Source organism: Chiloscyllium plagiosum, unplaced genomic scaffold (assembly GCF_037043375.1).
Source record: "Chiloscyllium plagiosum isolate Xiang-an unplaced genomic scaffold, Cpla_swu_hap1 HiC_scaffold_10, whole genome shotgun sequence".
NCBI classification, from domain to species: domain Eukaryota; kingdom Metazoa; phylum Chordata; class Chondrichthyes; order Orectolobiformes; family Hemiscylliidae; genus Chiloscyllium; species Chiloscyllium plagiosum.
In genome coordinates, this window is record NW_028270148.1 from 55,259,233 (window position 1) to 55,283,613 (window position 24,381).

The 24,381-nt window shown below is 40.8% G+C and overlaps 1 long non-coding RNA gene across 1 annotated transcript in view; it reads right to left on the reverse strand.

The window, feature by feature from the left end:
• LOC148148960 (uncharacterized) overlaps window positions 1–24,381 on the reverse strand; it is a 57,183-nt gene extending 32,802 nt beyond the window's left edge. Inside the window, exons 1-2 of the long non-coding RNA XR_015758450.1 lie at window positions 22,964–24,381; window positions 17,791–18,122 (exon numbers count right to left, since the gene is read on the reverse strand). This is a non-coding gene — a long non-coding RNA (uncharacterized LOC148148960). The remainder of the gene's footprint in view (window positions 1–17,790; window positions 18,123–22,963) is intronic.

The window sequence follows — 24,381 nt, forward strand, 5'->3', positions numbered from 1 at the left end:
ACTGTACAGAACTGAACTGCTTTAGTGACTATATTAATATATTTTTATGAACAAAGTACATTTTTAAAATTAAATAAAACTTGGAGTTAAGCTTTGAACACTGCGACAAATTGGAGAGTGGAACCTGGACGCTGTGTGTCAGGAGGCATGCACACCCCTTAGATTAACTGTCTCAAATTCAGTCAGTACTCAGGGATAGGAGAGTGTGACTGTGAGTGAGGCAGGTAGGGAGATTCAGGAGGTAGTGTTGAATGAGCCTTAGCCCCTGAGCTTAACTAACAGGTTTAAGATTCATGATTCCTGTGTGGATGTGGGAAGAAAGCAGGAGAATAGCGGGTAGTCATAGTACTCATTTAGAGAGCTGGTGTACATATGATGGGCTGAATGGTCTCATTCTGTGATTTTGTGATGTGTCATATTCTGATTCTATAGTTAGCATATAATTAAAATAGTTTCACAAGTTAAACAATGAATTTGATTGTGTTTCTGTATCATGTATCTTTTAGTCATGTTCTCTACAAATCTAAGTGTACAGCAATCCTGCGGAAACGTTTTGATACATTAAACAGTAAAGAAATCATTAAGTTTCTCAATGATAGGTGAAAGAATAGTGAACTCTGACCATTCTTCTTATACAGTATCATTTTTATGTTACATTTTAACTTGTTGTCATGTTGCTTTGTTGCTGGAGTAGAATCTGATTAATATCGAAAGCTGCAGTCTTCAGAGGTATAAATCTAATACATAATTCAGAGAACGTGTAACATACTTGCAGGTAAAGAAGGGTGTCTTTTAAATTTGCATCCCACATTTAGAGCGAGTTTTACCAGGTGGATTGTGACATTCACAATTTTGGATTAAATCTGATAAAACAGAGGACAATGAAAAAGGGAGTGATGATTTAGACTGAGATCGACAGATATATGCTTATTAGAAAAGAAGTGCAGAATACAGATAAGAAAAATGAGGTACTGTGGGGATTGAAAGTTTTGACAGCATTTGAAAGTAAAAAGGTAGCAGACATATTGGCAGTTTCATGTTAATACAAACAGCCACACAAAAAGTTGGCATATTTCATCTGTCAGATCAGGTAGTCTCCTAATATAAAGTATGTAAATCAATCTTGAGGTCATCTTTTAGCATTTGAAGTATATATCATGTATAGTTCCTAACTGCTTAAAGACATTTTAGAAGTTGAACCTGCTAGAAACTTTATCAATTTATGCTTCAATCTTTTCAAAGTCCTAAGTTAGGTAACATTGCTGATAATTTCCTGACATTAAAAAGTATTCACAGTCTCAGAGCAGTATGTAGAATTCACAGTTTAGAAAGAAGCCATTCACTCTTTAACAAATGTTACGCTATACACAAGCCTCCTTTCATCCCACTTTATCTGAATTTATCAGCATATCCTGTTGCTGCTTTCTTCTTCATGTGCTTATCTAACTTTCCCCTTGAAAGCACCAATGCTATTTACCTCAACTACTCAATGTATCTTTACGTTCCATATTGTAACCATTCTTTGGGAAAATAACTTTTACCTGAACACCCATTTGATTTATTAATGGCTTTCTTATATTTGTATAAACTAGCTTTGGTCTTCCCCACATGTGGAGGTATCTGTTCCATGTCCACCCAATTGATCACCATAATTTTAAAAATGTCTATCAAGAAACTACTGAGCCTTTTTTTCCTAGATCTCTGCTTTAACTCTCAGCCTAATTGACCAGGTGCATAGGTCACAATGGACAAGCTTGTCTCATTTAGTTATTAGAATACCTTACAGTGTGGAAACAGGACCAACAAGTCCACATCGACCCTCCAAAGAGTATCCCACCCAGACCCATTCCCCTACATTTACCCCTGACTCATGCACCTCACCTACACATCCCTGGGTAATTTGGCATGACCAATTCATCTAACCTGCACACGTATGGACTGTGGGAGGAAACTGGAGCACCCGGAGGAAACCCACGCAGACACGGGGAGAATGCCTGTATGGAGTTTACACAGTCAGCCGAGGCTGGAATTGAACCTGGCTCCCTGGTGCTGTGAGGCAGTAGTGCTAACCACTGAGCCACCCTGCCACTATGCCATCATGGAGTAAATAACAGAGAAGTTAGATAGCTGGGACCTTTTTCCCTGAAGAGTCAGTGGCTGAGGAGTGACCTTATAGATGTTTATAAAATCATGACAGCATACATACGGTGAGTAGCCAAGTTCTTTTTCCAAGAGTACGGGAATATAAAACTAGAGGGCATAGGTTTAAGGTGAGAGGGGAAAGATTTAAAACAGACCTGACAGCAACATTTTCACACAGAGGGTGGTGCATGTATGGAATGGGCTGCCAGAGGAAGTGATAGAGGTGGGCAGATTGCAACATTTAAAAGACATTTGGATGGGTACATGAAAAAGAAAGGTTTAGAGGGATGTGGGCTAAACACAGGCAAATGGGACTAGTTGAGTTTTGGAGATCTGGTTGGCATGGACAAGTTGGACCAAAGAGTTTGTTTCCGTGCTGTATAACTTTATGATTCAATGACTCTATAACTGTACATTACACTTACTTATGTGATAAATAATTGATACAATATCCAGAAAAGCTCTTCCCAACAACTCTAAGATAAGTAATAAAAAATCATATCTGCAAAGTTAAAAGCAACTTCCAGCTCTATGAACCTGGTCAATTAGATCATAGCTGAGCTGTGTCTGAATTCTATTGATCCATTTTTGTTCCAAATTGCCTTTTCCATGTCTAACATAACAAAAATCTACCAGTCTCAGTTTTGAAAATTCCAATTGTTTCATCAGCCACAATATTTGGAAGAACAAGTTCGAGCCAGCACACATGGGCAAAATGTCTCGCTTACTTTCAGTTCAAAACTGAACACTCAAACATGCCCTTTAGACTGCTTTGTTCTAAATTCCCAGATTAAATAAAATAGGTCCTCTGGGGTTTATGTTGTACTGATTTCTGAATGTCAAATGCATTAAGTTAGCAGTGGGGCGGCGTATGCCCAATCTATTTTACTGGGTCCAAGGGTGGAAATTACTGAAGAGGGCAATATTTATTAACAGTTCCTGCTTGGCCTGTAAAGCGAATTGTAAGCTGCCTTCTTGAATCGTTGCAGTCTGGGGAGTGAATTCCTATGCTAATGTTAGCTAGAACATTTCCAGGATGTTGTCCCCGTGATGACAAAGCAATAATGATGTATCTAGTTAGTACAATGCGTGACTTGGAAGGAACTTGGAGGTGATGGAGTTCCTATACAAATACTGTTCTAGTACTTCAAAGTAATGGAGACTATCCATTACTATTCTGTAGACAGTCACTTCTAAAACAAGAATATAGAAAAGGTCCAATGGTGAACACCATAGAGACAAGAAAGAGATGCTGTCAAAATTCAAAAATGCGGTCGAGCATATATTGTATAATTTCAGTGATGCAAAATAATTGAAGGCTTTGAGGCATAAATACTTGCCTCAGCATCTTTGTACAAAATGTGTTAAAGTCAGCATTTGACATATGAATAATAGAACTGATTTTTTAATCACTGATGGAATTGCAAATGCAGTGCACCAGTAAGATAATGCTCCTGAAGCCTTATTGTGAATAATGTACAAAACCAAATTTTACGCATGACCTTGGTGCACAGAAATGAAAATAAAAGTACCATCATAAGTTTTAAGAAAAAGTTTTACTTTGTAAATTGTAATGAACCTGCCAAATTTTGGTATTCTAGGAAAAATAATTACTGAATTTGTGCTGTGCCAGATAAAATTTGTTTATAGTTCTAAAAGCCTGTGTTATTAAAAAAAAAACACTTGTCATCAAACAGACACACTGCTATTTCTCTAAAGGATTATGCAGATTGAAGAAGTCTTCAAAACTGCTTCTCAAAACTCTGTTTCTTTAGAGTTAAATATGTATGATATCGCTTCCAAGCCAGAAACTCATTCAGCTGATGCTGTCAGAAAAACATGACCAGGAGCATTAAAGTGTAACACAAAATAAATTCATTATAAAGTACAATCCAATTGGTTTACTATCACACATGTGCTTGTGTTGTGAATTCTATGATGTAATGTGACTCAAGGTTTTACTATCATTTTGATCATAACTTCAATCCAACACTGGTAGTCACCCTCACAACAGACATTACCCAAACTTTCCTTTATTTATATGGAGATCACATTTTAAGCAATTATATAGAATTACCCCAAAACAGATTATTTAACCCAACTGGTCCATCCCAATGTTTCTGCATCATATCAGCCTCCTCCCATTGCTATTTATATAATCATTTGTATATCTATCCAGCTGCCTTTAAATGTTGCAACTGTACAAGTCTCCATCACATCCACAAAAAGATTTACAAGGATATTGCCAAGGATGAAGGATTTGAGCTATAGAGAGAGGCTGAATAGGCTAGGGCTGTTTTCCCTGGAGCGTCGGAGGCTGAGGGGTGACTTCATAGAGGTTTATAAAATCATGAGGGGCACAGATAAGATAAATAGACAAAGTCTTTTCCCTGAGGTGAGGGAGTCCAGAACTAGAGGGCATAGGTTTAGGGTAAGAGGGCAGAGGTATAAAAGAGACCTAACTGGCAACTTTTTCACTCAGAGGATGGTACGTGTATGGAACGAGCTGCCAGAGGAAGTGGTAGAGGCTGGTACAATTGCAACATTTAAAAGGCATCTGGATGGGTATGTGAATAGGAAGGATTTGGAGGGATTATGGGCCAGGTGCTGGCAGGTGGGACTAGATTGGGTTGGGATATATGGTTGGCATGGACGAGTTGGACTGAAGCATCTGTTTCCGTGCTGTACACCTCAATGACTAAGTTTCACAACATCCTTCCAATAGGAAGGAGACCAGAATTGCATGCAGGATTTCAAAAGTGGCCTAACCAACGTCCTGTACAGCCACATAGCCTCCCAATTCCTTTACTCAATGCTCTGAACAATAAAGGAAAGCATACCAAACGCCTTCTTCACTATCCTATCTACCTGTGATTCTACTTTCAAGGAACTATGAACCTGCACTCCAAGGTCTGTTTGTTCAGCAACACCCCCTAGGACCTTACCATTAGGTGTATAAATCCTGCTAAGATTTGCTTTCCTAAATGCAGCACCTCGCGTTTATCTAAATTAAACTCCATCTGCCACTCCTCAACCCACTGGCTCATCTGATCAAGATCCCGGTTAATCCGAGGTAACATTCTTCGCTGTCCACTAAACCTCCAATTTTGGTGTCATCTGCAAACTTACTAACTGTATCTCTTATACTCACATCCAAATCATTTATATAAATGATGAAAAGTAGAGGGCCCAGCACCAATCCTTGTGGCACTCCACTGGTCACAGGCCTCCAGTCTGAAAAACAACCCTCCACTACCACCCTCTGTCTTCTACCTTTGAGCCAGTTCTGTATCCAAATGGCTAGTTCTCCCTGTATCCCATGAGATCTAACCTTGCTAATCAGTCTCCCATGGGGAACCTTGTCGAAAGCCTTACTGAAGTCCATATAGATCACATCTACTGCTTTGTCCTCATCAATCTTCTTTGTTACTTTTTCAAAAACTCAATCAAGTTCGTGAGACATAATTTAGCCATGTTGACTATCCCTAATCAATCCTTGCCTTTCCAAATGTAAATCCTGTCCCTCAGGATTCCCTCCAACAACTTGTCCACTGCCGATATCAAGCTCAATGGACGATAGTTCCCTGGCTTGTCCTCACCACCTTTCTTAAATAATGGTACCATGATAGCCAACCTCCAGTTTTCTAGCACCTCACCTGTGACTATCGATGATACAAATATCTCAGCAAGAGGCCCAGCAATCACTTCCCTGGCTTCCCACAGAGTTCTGGGGTACACCTGATCAGGTCCTGGGGATTTATCCATTTGCATTAGTTTCAAGACATCCAGCACTTCCTCCTCTGTAATATGGACATTTTTCAAGATGTCACCATCTATTTCCCTCCAGTCTATATCTTCATAACCTTCTCCACAGTAAACACTGAGGCAAAATACTCGTTTAGTATCTCCCCCCGCCCGCCGCCCCCTCCCCCCCCCATCTCCTGTGACTCCAAAGGCTATCTTGCTGAGCTTTGAGGGGCCCTATTCACTCCCACGTTATCCTTTTGTCCTTAATGTATTTGTAAATACCCTTTGGATTCTCCTTAACCTTGTTTTCCAAAGCTACCTCATGTCTCCGTTTTGCCCTCCTGATTTCCTTCTTAAGTATACTCTTACTGCTTTTGTACTCTAAGGATTCACTCAATCTCTCCTATCTGTACCTGACATATGCCTCCTTCTTTTTCTTAACCAAACCCTTAACTTCTCTAGTCATTCAGCATTCCCTACACCTATTCGCCTTTCCTTTCACCCTAACAGGAATATACTGTCTCTGGACTCATTTCTGAAGGCGTCCCATTATCCAGCCGTCTCTTTACTTACGAACATCTGAACCCAATCAGCTTTTGAAAGTTCTTGCCTAATACCGTCAAAATTAGCCTTCCTCCAATTTAGAACTTCAATTGTTAGATCAGGTCTATCCTTTTCCATCACTATTTTAAAATTAATAGAATTATGGTCGCTGGCCCCAAAGTGCTCCCCCACTGACACCTGCCCTGCCTTATTTCCTGAGAGTCAGTCAAGTTTTACACCTTCTCTGTAGGTACATCCACATACTGACTCAGAAGATTTTCTTGTACGTTCTTAACAAATGCCTCTCCACTTAAACACTTAACACTATGGCAGTCCCAGTCTATGTTTGGAAGGTTAAAATCCCCTACCAAACCACACTATTATAACTGAAATCTCCTTACAAACTTGTTTCTCAATTTCCCGTTGATTATTAGGGGTCTATAATACAATCCCAATAAGGTGATCATCCTATTCTTATTTCTCAGTTCCACCCAAATAACTTCCCTGGATGTATTTCTGGGAATATCCTCCTGAAGTACAGCTGTAATGCTATTCCTTATTAAAAACGTCACTCTCCCTCCTCTCTAGTCTCCCTATTGTTTCTATAGCATTTGTATCATGGAACATTAAGCTGCAGGTCCTGTTCATCCCTGAGCCAGGCTGCTGTAATTGCGATGGTATCCCAGTCTCATGTTCCTAACCATGCCCTGAGATCATTTGCCTTCCCTGTTAGGTCTCTTGCACTCAAATAAATGCAGTTTAATTTATCAGTCCTACCTTGTTCTCTGCTTTGTCCCGGCCTGCCCTGACTGTTCGACTCGCTTCTATTCTCAACTGTACCAGTCTCAAATTGATCTCTTTCCTCAGTATCTCGTTGAGTTCCACACCCCTCATTACTAGTTTAAATCCTCCCAAGTAGCTCTAGACAATCTCCCCGCCAGTATATTAGTCCCCTTCCAATTCAGGTGCAATCCATCCTTCTTGTATAGGTCACTTCTCCCCAGAAGAGATTCTAATGATCCAAAAATGTGAATCCTTCTCCCATTCACCAGTTCTTCAGCCACACATTCATTTGCTCTATCCTCCTATTCCTACCCTCACTAGCTCGTAGCACCGGGAGTAATTCAGATATTACTACCCTTGAGGACTTCCTTTTTAAATTCCTGCCTAATTTTCTACATTCTTCCTTCAGAATCTCATCCTCTTCCCTTCCAAAGTCATTGGTACCAATGTGTACAATGACCTCCTGCTGGGCCCTCTCCCCTTTGAGAACATTCTGCACCCTCTCTGAGACATTCTTGATCCTGGCACCAGGGAGGCAACACACTATTCTGATTTTTCGCTGCTGGCCGCAGATACGTCTGTCTGTGCCCCTGACTAGAGAGTCCCCTAACAATTGATCACTTGGAACCCGATGTACCCCTCATTACATCAGAGCCAGTCTTGATACCAGCAACATGGCTATTTCTGCTATATTCCCCTGAAAGTGCATCACCCCCTACATTTTACAAAACAGCATACTTGTTTGAAATGGGGATAGCCACAGAAGACTCCTGTTCTACCCACCTATCTCTCCTACCTTTCTCGGAGTAAACCCATCTGCCTGACTGCATCTGCGGCTTTTCTCCCTTCCAAATTCTCTATCCAGCACACACCCTAGCTCTTGTAAATTCTTCATTGCCTCTGTCACTCCAACTGATCCATTCAATATGGCAGGATACACAACCTACATTTATTGCAGATATAATCCTCAGTAATATGTAAATTCTCCCTAAACTCCCATATCCGACAAGAAGAGCATATCACTCTACTAAGGGCCATTTTGCTTCTTCCAAAATACAGTCCCAGAAAATAGCCTCATCTTATTGCTCTACAAAACACTGCTCCAGGCTAATTTAGTACATACGGCTTATATTTTTTTTAAATTTAATCAAGAGACAGATCTCAATAAAGACATTTAATCAAGAAAGAACCCACTCTACTCACTATTGTAGATTTACAGCAAGGCTATATTTGAAACTATTTACTTCTCTGTTTCTGTGCTGTAACCTCTCCCAAACAGGTTCCTCCAAGATCAGTTGTGAATTTCACTGTTTATTAATTTTCCCAGACACACTCTGATGTCCAGCGACATATGAATTCAAACAGCAAAGGCAGTAACTGCACAAATTCACTGCCGTGTCAGTTAGCAGTGTGGGTTTCTTTCTCTCTCTCCCTTAGAGACCATGTGCTTGCTGCCTTTGTTGTCTTTCTCCCTTTTAAAACTGCTGTTGAATTTAAACAGCAAAGGCTGCGTCAGTTTCTTTCTCTCTCTGTCTCCTGCACTGACCTCACCATGTGCTTCCTTTATCTGTTCTTCTTCTCCCTTTTAAAACTGCTGTTGTTTTGACATTTTTTTCCCCCAAAGTTCCAAAACAATGCAACAGCAATAAAACAGTAATTGCTGCTCCTGGAATTCGAGGAAATCACCTCCAACAACTGAAAGAACCTCAAAAAACAAACATCCTGCTACAGACAGAAATTTTTCCTGTCCTCCATCTTGGATGACCTTTAAACGAAAACATTTACTTTTGTAATTCGACATGTTAGTTTCAAACAGAAATAACCCAAAATGATTATGAATCATTTATCAGGTTTTTAAATGTTTTGAAAGATTCCTCGTTCTTTAATCAATCATTTATCTGATTTATTTCCCCTCCAATTTCTCAATGCTTGGAAGGAAACAGACCAAAAGCAATTACAAATTTATCTAACTGAAATAGCTGACCGAATCAGTAATCCACAGTCTCAAGAGATTATAAACAGAAAAGGCTTGGCAATGCTCAAATGTAATATAAATTCAGTTATTCTAGGCTGTTTGGGTAAAACATAAATATAGCAAAATTAGGTCACATTATGCCCATTCCTCTGACGTTGCAGGAGCTGTTTTGATTCCAAGACGGGCATGTGCATATACCTTTTGGAATTGCAAACACCTTGCATAGTTGAACAACACAAAGTACATTTAATATGTTTCATGTTCTCTTGGCAGAGAGAAGCATGTGGAATTAATATTTGACTACACAAGGGGGATAGGCTTTCCATGATACAATAGACATACAGTTATACAGAATAGAAACAGACCCTGCAATTCAACTCATCCATGCCAACCAGGTTTCACAAACCGAACAAGTCTAATTTGTCTGTATTTGATACACATTTGACTTTCTAAACTTTTGCTATCCATGTACCTGTCCAAATGCCTTTTAAATGTTGCAATTGTATCTGCCTCTACCACTTCCTCTAGCAGCTCATTCCCTACATGAACAACTCTCTGTGTGAAAATGTTGCCCCTCAGGTCCCTTTTAAATCTTTCCCCTCTCATCTTAAATCTAGGCCGTAGTTTGGGACTCAATTACCCTGGCTATTCACCTTATCTATGTCCCACATGATTTTATAAACCTCTATAGGGACACCCCTCAGTCATCAAGGCTCCAGGGAAAACAAGTCCCAGCTGATCCAACCTCTACCTATAACTCAAACCCTTCATTCTAGCAACATCCTTGTAATTTGTTTCTGTACCCTTTCAAGTTTAACAACAAACTTCCCAGAATTATATGTGGTATTCCAAAAGTAGTCTCAACAATGTCTTGTACAGCCGCAATATGATGTCTCAACTCCAACACCCAATGCTCCTACCAATGAAGGAGGAGTTGAGAGGGTAGTGCTGGAAAAGGACAGCAGGTCAGGCAGCATCCGAGGAGCAGGAGAATTGAAGGGCTTATACCTGAAACATTGTATCTGCTCCTCAGTTGCTGCCTTTGCATTTCCACCACCACACCCTTGACTCTTACCAATGAAGGCAAGCATGCCATAGGTTTGCTTCACCACCCTGTCTATCTGTGACTCCACTTTCAAGGAGCTCTGAACCTGCACTCTTAGGTCCCTCTGTTCAACAACATTCCCCAGCGTCCTACCATTAGCTGTGAGTCCTGCCCTGATTTGCCTTACCAAAATGCAACACCTTCACATTTATCTCAATTAAATCCCATCTGCTACTTCTCAAACTATTGGCCCACCTGATCAAGATCCTGTTGTACACTTTGATAATCTTCTTCACAGTCCACTATATTACCGATTTTGGTGTCGTTTGCAAACTTACTAACGACACTTCCTATATTATCATGACCTGATACACAATCTGAGCTCCCTGAACTGCTAATCTCTAGGCTGCTGTAATTGCAAAAACAACGGAGTTGAGATCAATGACAGCAATACAGAGAATATACCTGATGCCCTCCGTGGGGAAGGTTATTGCAATAGTCCTCAAAGTTTGGGGTTACAAGATCAGAGGTAGCAATGGCTTTTGTGTACCTCTGCCTTCTCCCCTTCAGGCCACACTTCCTTTACATTTTTCTGCGACTGTGTGGAAGGACCTTGCAGGTGGCCATGCAGCTTAGAGTGAACATTGTCCCACTTGATCTCACAGATCTCTCCACTTGCCACCAATCACCCCCCACCCAGTCCTCACATTACGTTGGGGATTGTGACAATTTGCAAGCCCAAAACTGGGATTAAAGCGGAGAAAAAGTTTGGGAACCACACTCTCTGAAATTATCCTGCAAACTTGATTTGTTTTACCTCTTTCTGTTTTTGCACCCCCAACTGTACCCTTCATTGCCCCTCCTGGTTCTCTCCACAAAATGGAGCATTTTGTATTTCTCCCAATTCAATTTAATTTGCCAGTTGTCTGGTTGCTAATTTCCCCTGTCCTTTTAATACCATTGATCAAAATATGCTCCCAGGTTTTGCAAAATTCTGAATCTGGGTCCTGGGGGAGGGGATATTGGGTTGAACTGTGCAACAGATTAATGAATACAAGTGCTATATTCGTACATAAAATCATATCAAGTCTACACCTCACCATATGGTCAGCTTGCTGCCACCATCCACTTTACGTGTAGAAACCCATACAGAGCCTGATTAGCCAAGTGTGTTGAGGAAACTCACTTCCTGGTCTAACTAGAAGAGATGGTTGTACTGAACAAGAGGTAGTTCATTGCATGTTAGTAATTAGTTACAAATTTCTTTGATATAATAATGGATCTTGCTACAGTTACTTCAGAGTAAGAACCTGATGTTAAATTTCACTCAATCATGATCCTCAGCTGTTTTTCCACCAAGTCCAAATGATATCTTCATAGTTGGTTGGGCTTAAGGCACTCATAATCATTAATCCTTTCAGAACCTTACACCAATATGTAACACCATAGATTGCATGCACATTGTTCGAAGATGCCACACCTTTACTCTGTAATTCACTGTACCAACTGCATTTAAACCACTATGATAAAGCAGAGGGTGGCTATTAGGTGACCAGGACTATCAATTGATCACACGGCTCATAGCTCGAGTGCACAATTCACATTCACTAGCATTACAAAATAAGAGATAGAAACAGGAGACAATCATTGAAACCCTTTGAGCTTAGTCCAACATTTAATAAGTTAACTGCTAATCTTCTGCCTCAATTCCTTTTGCCTGCCTTGCTGCCATAAACCTTGATTCAATTAGTTTCAAAAACCGGTCTCACACTGCACTGGATCTCAGCAACTGAGCATCCACAGTTCTTTGCAATAAAGAACTCTTAAAGTTTCACAACCTTTTCAGTGAAGAAATTTCTCCTTCTCTCAATCCTAAAGGAGCACTCCATTATTCTGAGGTTGTGCTGTCTGGTTCAATTCTCCGTATTGGTCAAGCACATTCTTTTTTTGAAGTTCTAGTGTGGACTTAATCTGCTAACTTTCATATTGTAAGAAAATCCCCTCATTTAAACAGCCAGTCCAGTGTACCTCTGTTTCGCTCGCTCTCAGCCAGGTACATTCTTCCTTAGATAAAAGGAACTAAACTGTATAGTACACCAGGTGAAAGTGAGGACTGCAGATGCTGGAGATCAGAGTCATGATTAGAGCAGTGCTGGAAAAGTACAGCAGGTCAGGCAGCATCCGAGGAGCAGTTGTAAAAATAATGTGTAGTCTTTTGTTTCATCACTTTACATTTAAAAATAATATGACTTTTTAAATTGTTTATTATATTTATTATTCAGAACTGCCCCGTCAGCTAATCCATTCCATTATTTCAGTTTAGGAAGTCACTGAAGTCTTGGTTAAAGCTGAATAAGTAAAAGAGTTGCTCCAAAGGGAAGTACAATAAGGACTGTTTAAAAACAAATCATCAGTGTGTAAGGAGTTTAATTTAAAAGCTCCAGAACATAAGTGTTTGGTTAAAACCTGAGAAGGTTATTTGAAGCTAAGAAAATCTCAGCTCAGTTATATGATGAATCAAGATGAGGCTTTCAGATTCACAATCACAACTAAGTCAAACACAAATTGTGATATAGAAGGTAATTCTCTCTGGTGTGAATACTGTAAAGCAGTGTTTTTGGAATTGGTAAGATTATAATTTACCATGTGTTTTTAAATATGCAAGTTCATGTCTTATCTAACTAATTTAGTTTATTCTATGTGATTGCCATTTCTTTGGCACAGAAATTCTCTAAACCTAAATCTGCAGCATTTCATGCTTGTGTTTCAGTAAAAGATAAACTTGTTCAAACAAAGAAAAATCTATCAAGCCAGCTTTCAGTCTGGGATCTAACTTTTCCAGAAATAACATCAACAGTGATCATAACAATGTCATCTAAAGCTTTGCTGCTTGTGTCCTAATTTACACCAGATTCTGTTCACCCATTCCCACTGTAATGATTACACTGCAATAGTACTTGAGAAGCAACTCAAGAAGCAACACATTTTTAAAAGTTCACAGCTTTTATTCTAACCCAGCCTTCATGACCTTGATCATTAATTTGATTCAGCCATTAATAGATGTGCCGTCAATTATTTGGGACTAGATTTTGGAATTTCCTGAAAATGCCTCTCTGCTTTTCTGCCGCATGTTCTTTCTTAAAACAAAGCCTTTAAAGTCTCTTTTTGGCCATCTCTTCCAATATCACCGATCAAGCGATGTGGCCTAGTGTTATTCTTTTCTTTAGAAAACTTCTGAGAAATACTTTGAGACTTTTATGAAATTAAATGTGCTCGATCAATATAGCTGTTGTGGTTGTTGACACCCAGTTCCCTCTGAATACTAAAATTTCCAAGTCCTTTCATTTAAAAATATCACACATAGTCTAAAAATAGAATTTCTGAGACCAGTATTTTCACTGAAAAATTAAGGGGTTAATTTTTATATAGTCAGTGGTTTCAGAAAACTCTGTTCAAGGGCAGCACAGTGGCTCAGCAGTTAGCACAGGTCCGGTTCCAGCCTCAGGCGACTGTTTGTGTGGAGTTTGCACATTCTCCCAGTGTCTGCGTGGATTTCCTCCGGGTGCTCTGGTTTCCTCCCATAATCCGAAGATGTGCAGGTCAGGTGAAGTGGCTATGCTAAATTGCTTATAATGTTCAGGGATGTGTAGGTTAGATGCATTAGGCAGGGGTAAAAGTAGAGTAACAGTGTGGGGGGAAATCAGTCTGGGTGGGATACTCTTTGGAAGGTCAGTGTGGACTTGTTGAGCCGAAGGGCCTGTTTCCACGCTGTAGGGATTCTATGATTCTAACCAACTCTGCACTCACAATATGTAGCTCTGAAGTGATCTCTCCTCCCCAAGCAGGCTGAGATTTGATGATTGAAGGCACAAAACCCAAGTGATCACTTATGCAATGTTCACGTGCGAAATTTACCTCTGCATCATAATTTTCTGTTCATTATTTATCATTCTTTTTCCATTTCTTGATCATTATTATGTCTAAATTTGTTCCAATCCTTCATCTCTATAATAACTTCATAAACATCTAGGTTTAATTATGTCAGGTCAAGGCATATAGACAATGATTTAATATTCATAATCTCATGAAGTCTGGCATTTATAATATGCGGTTGGGGGATTAAGTTTTATGCATGTGTTTTGATTTAGGTTGAAGTGGAGGTATGAATGGAATCGTGTAACTTGTTCTGAGGTGCACTGACAGCAAAGGTGGGTAGCTTGGTTGTTAAAGATTAAAATGAATGTAAATAGTCTCACTGTAAGAACCTGCAATATGTTTGCACTTGAAGATAATGGCAGAAGAATCTGAGCTGAAAACGGACAGACAGTTAGTCTCCAAATTACCAAGATGATGTTAAAAATGTGAGGCTGCAAATGGTTATATTTTAAACTGGCTTTTTAAATTTAAAGTTAGGATATAAAATACAGTTGGTGCCGAAAGGATAACTGATCAGCATTTCTGTCTGGATACAAAGCCCATGTGATTCATGCTGTCATTACCTTTGAGAGTAGCTGGGACATAGGATACAATAGTAAGATTATAAGGTTCTGCTAAAAGGTCCCCGAATTCCACAGACAGGGAAATCTGCAACAATGTAATACAGGAAGAGATAGTATGCAGAGGCATCAGATCTCTATGGCTCAACACAGAGAAATTTGGGTGGGAGTTTGTGTTCAGACTAAAAAGACCAAAATTATAAGGATTTAAAATGAGGCGAGAAGCTTCATCCCGTTTCAGTGAAAGGGAGAATCTGCTGGAAAACTGTCACCATGGCAGACAATTATTGGATCCACCAGAAACTTGGAGGTGAAAGAAATGAACGTAAAACCTCAGGAGCTAAGGATTACTTTGGAAGGGTTCAGGAGAAATAAATGTCAACTTATGCTCAGTATAAAGTGTAAACATTGAGAAAGACTTACGATTGTGTTAAGCGTAAACGATTAAGTTTACTTTTGTTGCTGAAACTACATGTTGTCTGCAAAGGTAATATTTAAGCAATGCTGTTTTAGTTTGTTTTTCAGTAAATGCTATGAATCTCAAAATCTTGTTCAAAGTTAGATAATGAGAATGCAGATTTTTAAAAAGAATTATTGGTCTCGACAGAGATCATAACAAATGTCAAAATATGGTCTGTTTGCAAAACTGGAAATAAAAAGCCACACTGTCTTTAAATTGCCTATTGATTTTCTTCTGTTCTAGTTAAGGTACAGCACAGTTAAGTATGTGAGCTTTTCACCTCTGATTTTACCGTGTATCATCTTACACTGGTAATGAGAAGATAACAATATCTGAAACTCAGAAGTGTGTAAGACAACAGTTTTGATTCAATCTAAAATGCAGACATGTTTCATTTTCCCCTAACCCTGGATTACCCTGTGATAGAAGGTAGTTTGATAAATTTTAGGGCATAGCCTATTTTAAAGCACAATTACAGCTAGAGCTATTAGTCCTTACAGTAATGCAAGCTCTGGCTGTTGCACAGTTAAAATTAATGTGTTTGATTCTATTCCTGGAGTGTTGCAATCAAAATGGAAGCCAAATTGCCTTCATTTATCTTTCAGGTATCAATGAAACTACTTAGGCAAGCTAACTATTCATCTTATAAACATTTTTGTTCAGTCCTAAGGGACAGCAACAATGGCAGTGATGGTGTGGCTGAATTATTACCCGATTTTATTTCATCCAAGAGATTAAACTGGCTAAAAGAATCTTGCTTGGCCCTCTTACAAAATGAATTAACTGAATGGACTGACAAAGTTTATTCCATGTCCTCAGAAGAAAGCACTGTGGAATGAGTCAATGGAAACTGTCATGTTAAATACATACATGTCAGTATACCCAAGGTACACCATCAGAAATTTCGAAAACCTGAAACCTACAATGAATTTGAAAGAAAGTTTTCAATTACTGGATAATAATTCTAAAATCAGATCCCTCTTATGAAAACTTGCAGAAAATAATTTTCTTGGAGGAATTTAATAATGGCACACTATTTAATCAAGGATCCTGAATTGAGGTACAAACGGTTACAAGAATCAGAATCACTGCTATCATGAGGATTGTGAATATGAAGCAGATTCTTTAATCAAGGAAGTCTTTTCTCTAAATACTTCCAGAGGTCAGAGGTCAGAGAAGAACAGAAAATCAGAGAACAATAGGAACTGGGGGATACAGAAAGTGAACATGAGAGGAAAAAATAAACAAATATGAAGGAGAATGGAATAAAATGGACAAACCACTCTCCAACTTTACAAAGTTGAATTCAGGACTTAAGGGTTTGATCAACTTGCTTGAACATGTGAAAACAGACTGTTGAATATAAAAGGTGAAAGTGAGGACTGCAGATGCTGGAGATTAGAGTTGAGAATGTGGTGCTGGAAAGGCACAGCAGGTCAGGCAGCATCTGAGGAGCAGGAGAGTCGACATTTTGGGCAAAAGCCCTTCATCAGGAAATCTTGCCTCAAATATCGACTCTCTTTCTCCTCAGATGCTGCCTGACCTGCTGCGCTTTTCCAGCACCACACCCTCGACTGTTAGATATAAATACCAACAGGGGACTCTGTTGTTAAAACTATGACTGTGCCCATGGAAGCTTGTAAGTTTATGTTCAAATAGAACAATCACAGACCAGAATTTTTTTTTGGAAGATTTTTTTTGTTTATAGGGAAAATGACATCTAGATTTTCTAAGAAACCAAAAAAAAAGGTATTCTCAGAGTTAATAGCTTCTTAAAAATTTTCCTTTTGGAAGAAGATGGGCATATTTCACCTAAAAGTCCAGTGGTCACCAGATTGCTGGTTGCTGGAGGATGTTTAGAGGTTATTTTAGTTAAGATATACTTGCAGAGTAAGTTACTCACAGGTCTCACAATCGGTGGGGAAATTCCAAGTTGACCCATGTGGATTTTTTAAAATGGATAATGATATAGCCGGATGTAAGACAGGAACAGCTCATAGAGACTATAGGGACCAGAAAGGTTAACGAAAAAAAAGAATTCTGCAGAGGTTCACAGAATTGATTAAACTTCTGGAAGAATTCAACAGTTGGAGACAACATCATTAGATTTTATATGGGCTGAGAGAGGAACAGAAACAGGGAAAACAGCTAAAATGGAAACCACAGTGACAGAAATGCAGTAGAAGTGCTGTTAGCTGACAATTTCTCCAAAGATTTAAATGGGGACAAGGAATGTTCTCCTGCTAATAGGGAGCAATCAAAGTTTGCAGAATAGTCACAAGAGATAGGAGTTCCACGCTCCATCATGCCTTAAAGTTATAAGAAATCATATGCAGAATTTTCTTAAAGCTCTTAACAATGTGGGTATTGGTGGGATATGTGGAATATTCATGCAAGAAATTAAATGAGGCCTTTCTTGATGTCGAAGCAACAAGTCATATTTTCCAATTAAATGTTGGATTTCTCACCAGTGAGCGGCGTGAGGTCTACCTTCCTAATAACTTAATATCTCCTCATGAATATGCACTCCTCTGTGCAGCCACCCTTTGAATAGGAACTCATTGGAGAAAGTGAGGACTGCAGATGCTGGAGATCAGACCTGAAAATGTCCTGAAGGAGTCCTGAAGAAGGGCTCATGCCCGAAACGCCGATTCTCCTTCTCCTTGGATGCTGCCTGACCTGCTGCGCTTTTCCAGCGACACATTTTCAGATAGGAACTCATTGCCAAGAATACCTGACGTGAAACTCCGAACAGGTACCCGTCTGTGGGTCCCCACGAGCACCACCCTATGAGGAAGGAACACCCAGAGTGAGTTCAACATCCCTTATCCCTTTGTTGGCGCTGAGCAGTGATGACGTGTAGATCTGTGTGAAGATCCAGCAGACTCAGACTGCCTTGGACTTGGCTCTCCACGGCAGCTGCCAACCCACCTGTAGAGGCAACCAGACAACAGGGTCTTAAATGTGTGGCTGTAGTCCTACAACCTTTACGTCAGGCTGCCCATTGCCCTGACAAACCTGTCTCATGGTCCTGTATCTGCTTATACATGTTGATAAAATCCTCCATTGGCAACGTCATTGGGCTCCTCCCCTGCCTGATCCTCCAAATGCCAGTGACCTACAGCATTTCTTCCTCACCCAGTTGTGGAGATCTTGCAGTGATGTGCTCACCAACATGTGCTTCTGACACTAACCTAGGTTTTAAAAAAACCCACAAAGGTGTCAGTAACTGAGCTAGTGAGTGCTGCAGCATTGCTGGTTCCTCCCTCTGAGACATCAGAGCTCTTTTCTCCCTCAGAAGTGGAGGAGAACATAGCTGGTGGTGGGGGGAGGTATGGGGTCCTCTTGAGGAGAAAGTGAGGTCTGCAGATGCTGGAGATCAAAGTTGAAACTTTATTGCTGGAACAGCACAGCAGGTCAGGCAGCATCCAGGGAACAGGAGATTTGACGTTTCGGGCACAGGCCCTTCTTCAGGAATGAGCAGAGAGTGTTCAGCAGGAGAAGATAAAAGGTAGGGAGGAGGGACTTGGAGGAGGGGCGTTGGAAATGTGATAGGTGGAAAGAGGTCAAGGTGAGGGTGATAGGTCGGAGTAGGATGGAGGCGGAGAGGTCAAGAAGAAGACTGCAGGTCAGGAAGGCGGTGCCGGGCTGGAGGGATCCGGCTGAGACAAGGTGGGGGGAGGGGGGGATGAAGAAACTGGTGAAGTCTAAGTTCATCCCCTGCGGTTGGAGGGTTCCCAGTCGGAAGATAAGACGCTCCTCCTCCGACCGTCGGGTTGTTGTGGTTTGGCGGTGGATGAGTCCAATGACCTGCATATCCTCGGTGGAGTGGGAGGGGGAGTTGAAATGCTGTGCTACAGGTTGGTTGGGTTGGTTCGTCCGGGTGGCCCAGAGGTGCTCTCTGAATCGCTCCGCAAGTAGGCGGCCTGTTTCCCCAATATAGAGGAGGCCACACCGGCTGCAGCGGATGCAGTAGATGATGTGGGTGGAGGTGCAGGTGAATCTGTGGCGGATATGGAAGTTTCCTTTGGGGCCTTGGAGAGAAGTGAGGGGGGAGGTGTGGGCGCAAGTGTTGCACCTCCTGCGGTTGCAAGGGAAGGTGCTGGGAGTGGAGGTTGGGTCGGTGGGGGGTGTGGATCTGACAAGGGAGTCGCGGAGGGAGTGGTCTCTACGGAAAGCTGATAGGGGAGGGGAGGGGAGGGGAGGGAAATATATCCTTGGTGCTGGGGTCTGTTTGGAGGTGGCGGAAGTGACGGCGGATGATGCGCTGTACATGGAGATTGGTGGGGTGGTAGGTGAGGACCAGTGGGGTTCTGTCCTGGTGGCGGTTGGAGGGGCGGGGCTCAAGGGCGGAGGAGCGGGAAGTGGAGGAGATGCGGTGGAGGGCACCGTCGACCACGTCGGGGGGGAAATTGCGGTCCTTGAAGAAGGAGGCCATCTGTGTTGTACGTATTGACCACAGACAACGTGGACCTCATGCTCATGTCTGCGGAAGACATAGGGAGAAGGTCCTAAAACTGAGAGAAGTGATGGCATGTTACCATTAAATGCACAGGGTGAGGGTTGTGGAAAGTGGTCAGGGGGGTGGGGTAGATGATGGCATGTACTCTGGTGGAAAAGAGGTTATTGCATCTTTCTTCTGCACTGCTCAGTATTTCACCAGACCATGGGACTGTACTGACTCAGGGGTAACCTCAGACCAGGTTGGAAGGTGGCGTGACCTCCTCTTGGAAGAGGACGCGATTCCATTGTAACCACCCCATGCAACAGGACCTCTTGTCCCCATCTACAAAGCAGAGCATGGAATTCCCCTTTGCAGCCATATCATGGCATCCAACAATGCAGGGCAGCTCTGGATAGCTAGCGCCTGAATGGATGCATGGCAGCCCTTTTAAATATGGCACCCAGTGCCATGGATGCAGGAATCCTCTGGCTGTGTTGAGTATTTGCAGCAATGGCAAGTGGTAGAAACGAGCTAGCATTGGATGCGGTGGAAAAGTGCTATAAGGGGACAGTAGGTCATTAATGAGGTGAATTTGGGACAATTTCATGAGCAATTGCACTTATTAGGCCTTGGTGAGAAAAACCCTTCATGAAGCTCCATAAAAATGGCTCTTCACCAAAATATATTAAGATTCAGCCCTGTGAGACTTACTGTGGAAGTAAAAGATCTTCCAAAATCTAGAAGCAAACAGTGGTCAGCATAGAGGTCTTCACAGAACTCTTCCCAATCATAACACATCATACATTAATCCAGCATTAACTGCCAACCCTGAGGGCAAATAGGACTGAGCAACAAAATGCTAACCTAGCCAGCAATGCCCACACCTCATTAAAACAAACCTTTGATATAGTCTGATAAGGGAGATTGCTAACATAATGTCTCAACAAATAAGTGGCCAACGTTTCAAACTCTAAGAAAAATGTTGTTGATTTTTCAAAAGCTTAATCGTATTGTGTGTGCGTTGAGTCATACAGCATATAAACAGACCCTTCGGTCCAACTAGTCCATGCCAACTACGTTCCCAAACTAAACTAGTCACACTGGCCTACTCCTGGCCCCTATCTCTCCAAACCTTTCCTATTCATGTACTTATCTAAATGGCTTTTAAACATTGTAACTGTCCATGCATCCACCGCTTCCTCTGGCAATTCATTCCACACATAGAACATAGAACAATACAGCGCAGTACAGGCCCTTCGGCCCTCGATGTTGCGCCGATCCAAGCCCACCTAACCTACACTAGCCGACTATCCTCCATATGCCTATCCAATGCCTGCTTAAATGCCCATAATGAGGGAGAGTCCACCACTGCTACTGGCAGGGCATTCCATGAACCACATGAACCAGTGTAAAAATGTTGCCCCTCAAGTTCTTTTTAAAACTTTCTCCTTGCATCTTAAAAATATATCCCCTAGTTTTGAACTCCCCTACCCTAGGGAAAAGACCCTTGCTATTCACTTTATGCCCTTCATGGTTTTATAAATTTCTATCAGGTCACCCTCAACCTCCTATGCTTCAGTGAAAGGTGTCCCAGCCTATTTTTGTAGCTCAAACCTTCCATTTCTAGCAACATCCTGGAAAGTCTTTTCTGAACCCTCTCCAATTTAATAATATCTGAATGTTTCAACTTGAACACAGCAAGTGTTTCACAATCTCAATATAGCTCAGACATTGAAATAATATCAAGGACTAATGACAATTGTTTAAATGCTTATGAATTAGGTTAATAATATCTGAACTGTTTAAAATATAATTTATTACAAATTAGCCACAGTGCAGCAGGTGGAACAATTTGGCCAGTTTCAGCTCAATAACTTTTTGAATTTAAACAAATATACAATCAGTGATAATATGAACACTCTCCAATTCCCCTTGAAAAAAATACTGAGAGCTGAACACATCAATTCTTTTATGCATTTGCAAAATAGAACTCTTCATAACAAAAAGCTAGTGCCAGAAACAAGCACCAATCTTACTGTAGGGCTGCCATCAAGTGGTCAATTGCGTTAATCATAAAACTTGATAAAAATGACTCTTTGCCAAAATATAGCAAGATTCATCCCTGCATGACTTCTTGTGTTGGTTATCTTTCAAAAAGAGAAGGAAAGAGTGGTCAGCCTGGGGGTGTTCCCAGATCTCTCCCCATCCATAACACATCAGACATCAATCTAGCATTAACTGCCCATCTTGACAGCAAATAGGTTTCAACCACAAAACGCTAGCCTAGCCAGCGATGTCCACATCTCAGGAACAAACACATTTTTAAGAATCCTTTGATAGTCTGATAAGGGAGATTGCTAACATAACATTTCAACAAACGTCACAAAGTGGCTGAAGTTTCAAACACTAAGAAAAATGTAGTTGATTTTTCAGAAAACTAATCATATTGTGCGTGAGCTCTGAATGTTCCAACCTGAACAACAGCAAGTTGGGCGGCACGGTGGCTAGCACTGCTGCCTCACAGCGCCTGAGACCCGGGTTCAATTCCCGCCTCAGGCGACTGTGTGGAGTTTGCACGTTCTCCCCGTGTCTGCGTGGGTTTCCTCCGGGTGCTCCAGTTTCCTTCCACAGTCCAAAGATGTGCAGGTCAGGTGAATTGGCCATGCTAAATTGCCCGTAGTGTTAAGTAAGAGGTTAATGTAGGGGTATGGGTGGGTTGCGCTTCGGCGGGTCGGTGTGGACTTGTTTCCACACTGTAAATAATCTAATCTAATCTAATCTAATCTAAAAAAAAGTGTTTCACAATATAAATCAAACACTGAAATAATGACAAGGATTGATGATGATTTTTGGAAGCATTTATGAATTCTGTTAATAATAGTTGAATTGTTTAAAACATAAATTATTACAAATTAGCCACAGTGCAGCAGATGGAATGTTTTGGGCCAGTTTCTGCTCAATAACTACTTCTGAATTTAAACACAAATACCATCCATATGGAATGTCCTCCAGATCCCCTTCAAAAAAATGTACATTACTAAAAGCTGAACACATCATTTTTTAAACTAGTTTAGAAAATACAATTCTCCATAATATAAAGTCAGTGCGAGAAATAAATCCTAATCTCGTTGTATGGCTGCCATCAAGTGGTCAATTGCATTCATTACAAGCATCATTAGAATCAAATGATGCTTAATGATCAGGCATGTGGAACAAAGGTCACCTTAAACCCTTGTACTCATCAAAAGAACATCATAACTACAGTCATTTTATACGCTTAACATATTCATCCAAGTGACGGTTTTCTATTTTCTGGACTGATGCTCACTGTTTTCCATTAGGCAGTTTCCGAAACTCCACAGCAGCATCTGGGGAATGTGTAGATCAGAATTTCAAAATCAATTTCCCGTTCATAGAATGAAGATTAATTAGGTTCATCTAAAAGAAAATTCAGAGCTGATATCTTTGGGCTGTAAAATTAATATACAACAATTAAATTGTATTTAAGTCTACATTCTGTTTCTAAATAGTATCTATCCGCTTTGAAAGCCTGGTTTATGTATAAATATTAATGAGGTAACTATTGCTGTTTTACTACAATGAGGCATCTCAGAACAAAGGTCCATAATGGTGGTCAAGGAGTTTGTATCATTGATTTTCCCCGTGCTTTTGAATTCCCAATCCTCAGTTCTGTCATGTGTAAGGAAGAAATCAAAAATCTCTGCAGAAGATCAGAAGGCTAACACATTGTTCAGTGCTGAATGTGCACAGGCTTATAAAGAGATCATCTATACTAATAACACTGTACTCATGGGCCAAGGCAAAGAAGAAACAAATAATGGGTAGTTTATTCAAAAAGACGACAGGGAATTTAATTTGGAAAACCAAAATTTAAAATGGCAATTTTCATTTGTAAAACTTTTTTGACCGTGGAAAAAGTCCAAGGTGTTTTCTCATGTATGACCAAGAAAACCGTCTGAGGATTAAAGAAAGAAATATTAAGTAGCGTGATGAAAACCTTAAAGAATTGGACTTGAGGATCACTACAAGGTGGAAATGAGGATCGAAGCTAAGTGCATGAAATTCAATGCATGCACCTTATAGAGGTGAAGGTTTCGTCATCAGTAGTACTTCAAAGGGAACTGAAATGCACAGAAGACCAAAGTGGGTTTCAGTGGGGAATAGTACAAGGCTTGCGAGGGTTAGATTGAGAGATATAGCATAAACGCATTTAAATGCTTTAAACTTTGAGAACTAAGGGCCAAAGTGGACCATCAAGCACAAATGTCGTGGAACAGCAAGGCTGCGAGCCGCATAGAATGTTGGTCAGAGTTAGGCAGAGACAAACTTTGCAGTTTGTATAAGAAAACTGCCAAGTGAACATTCAAATAGTGAAAATCTGAATGTGGCCAGGCATGGATTAAAGTTTCAGCACCAGATGGATGGGGTTTGAATACTTTATGGAAGTAATCAATTTCTCTATAGGACAGTGAGTGCGCAGAAGCTCAGGGTCGAGAAGAAAGTCAAAGTTACAAATGCAATGGGTCAACCTGCGACAATGACCCAAAAAAGGGTGGAGTTTGTGGCAAGGGCACAAAGACTCTGGTGAGTCCAAAACAATAGCGATGATTGTAGTGTGTGGTAATGTGAGGTATGTAATAGACCTGAGTGATGCTACCATTGAAGTGGCATCCTAATGGTTACATGTATCCTCTCAGCTTCTCAGAAAAACTCCCCACTGAATAT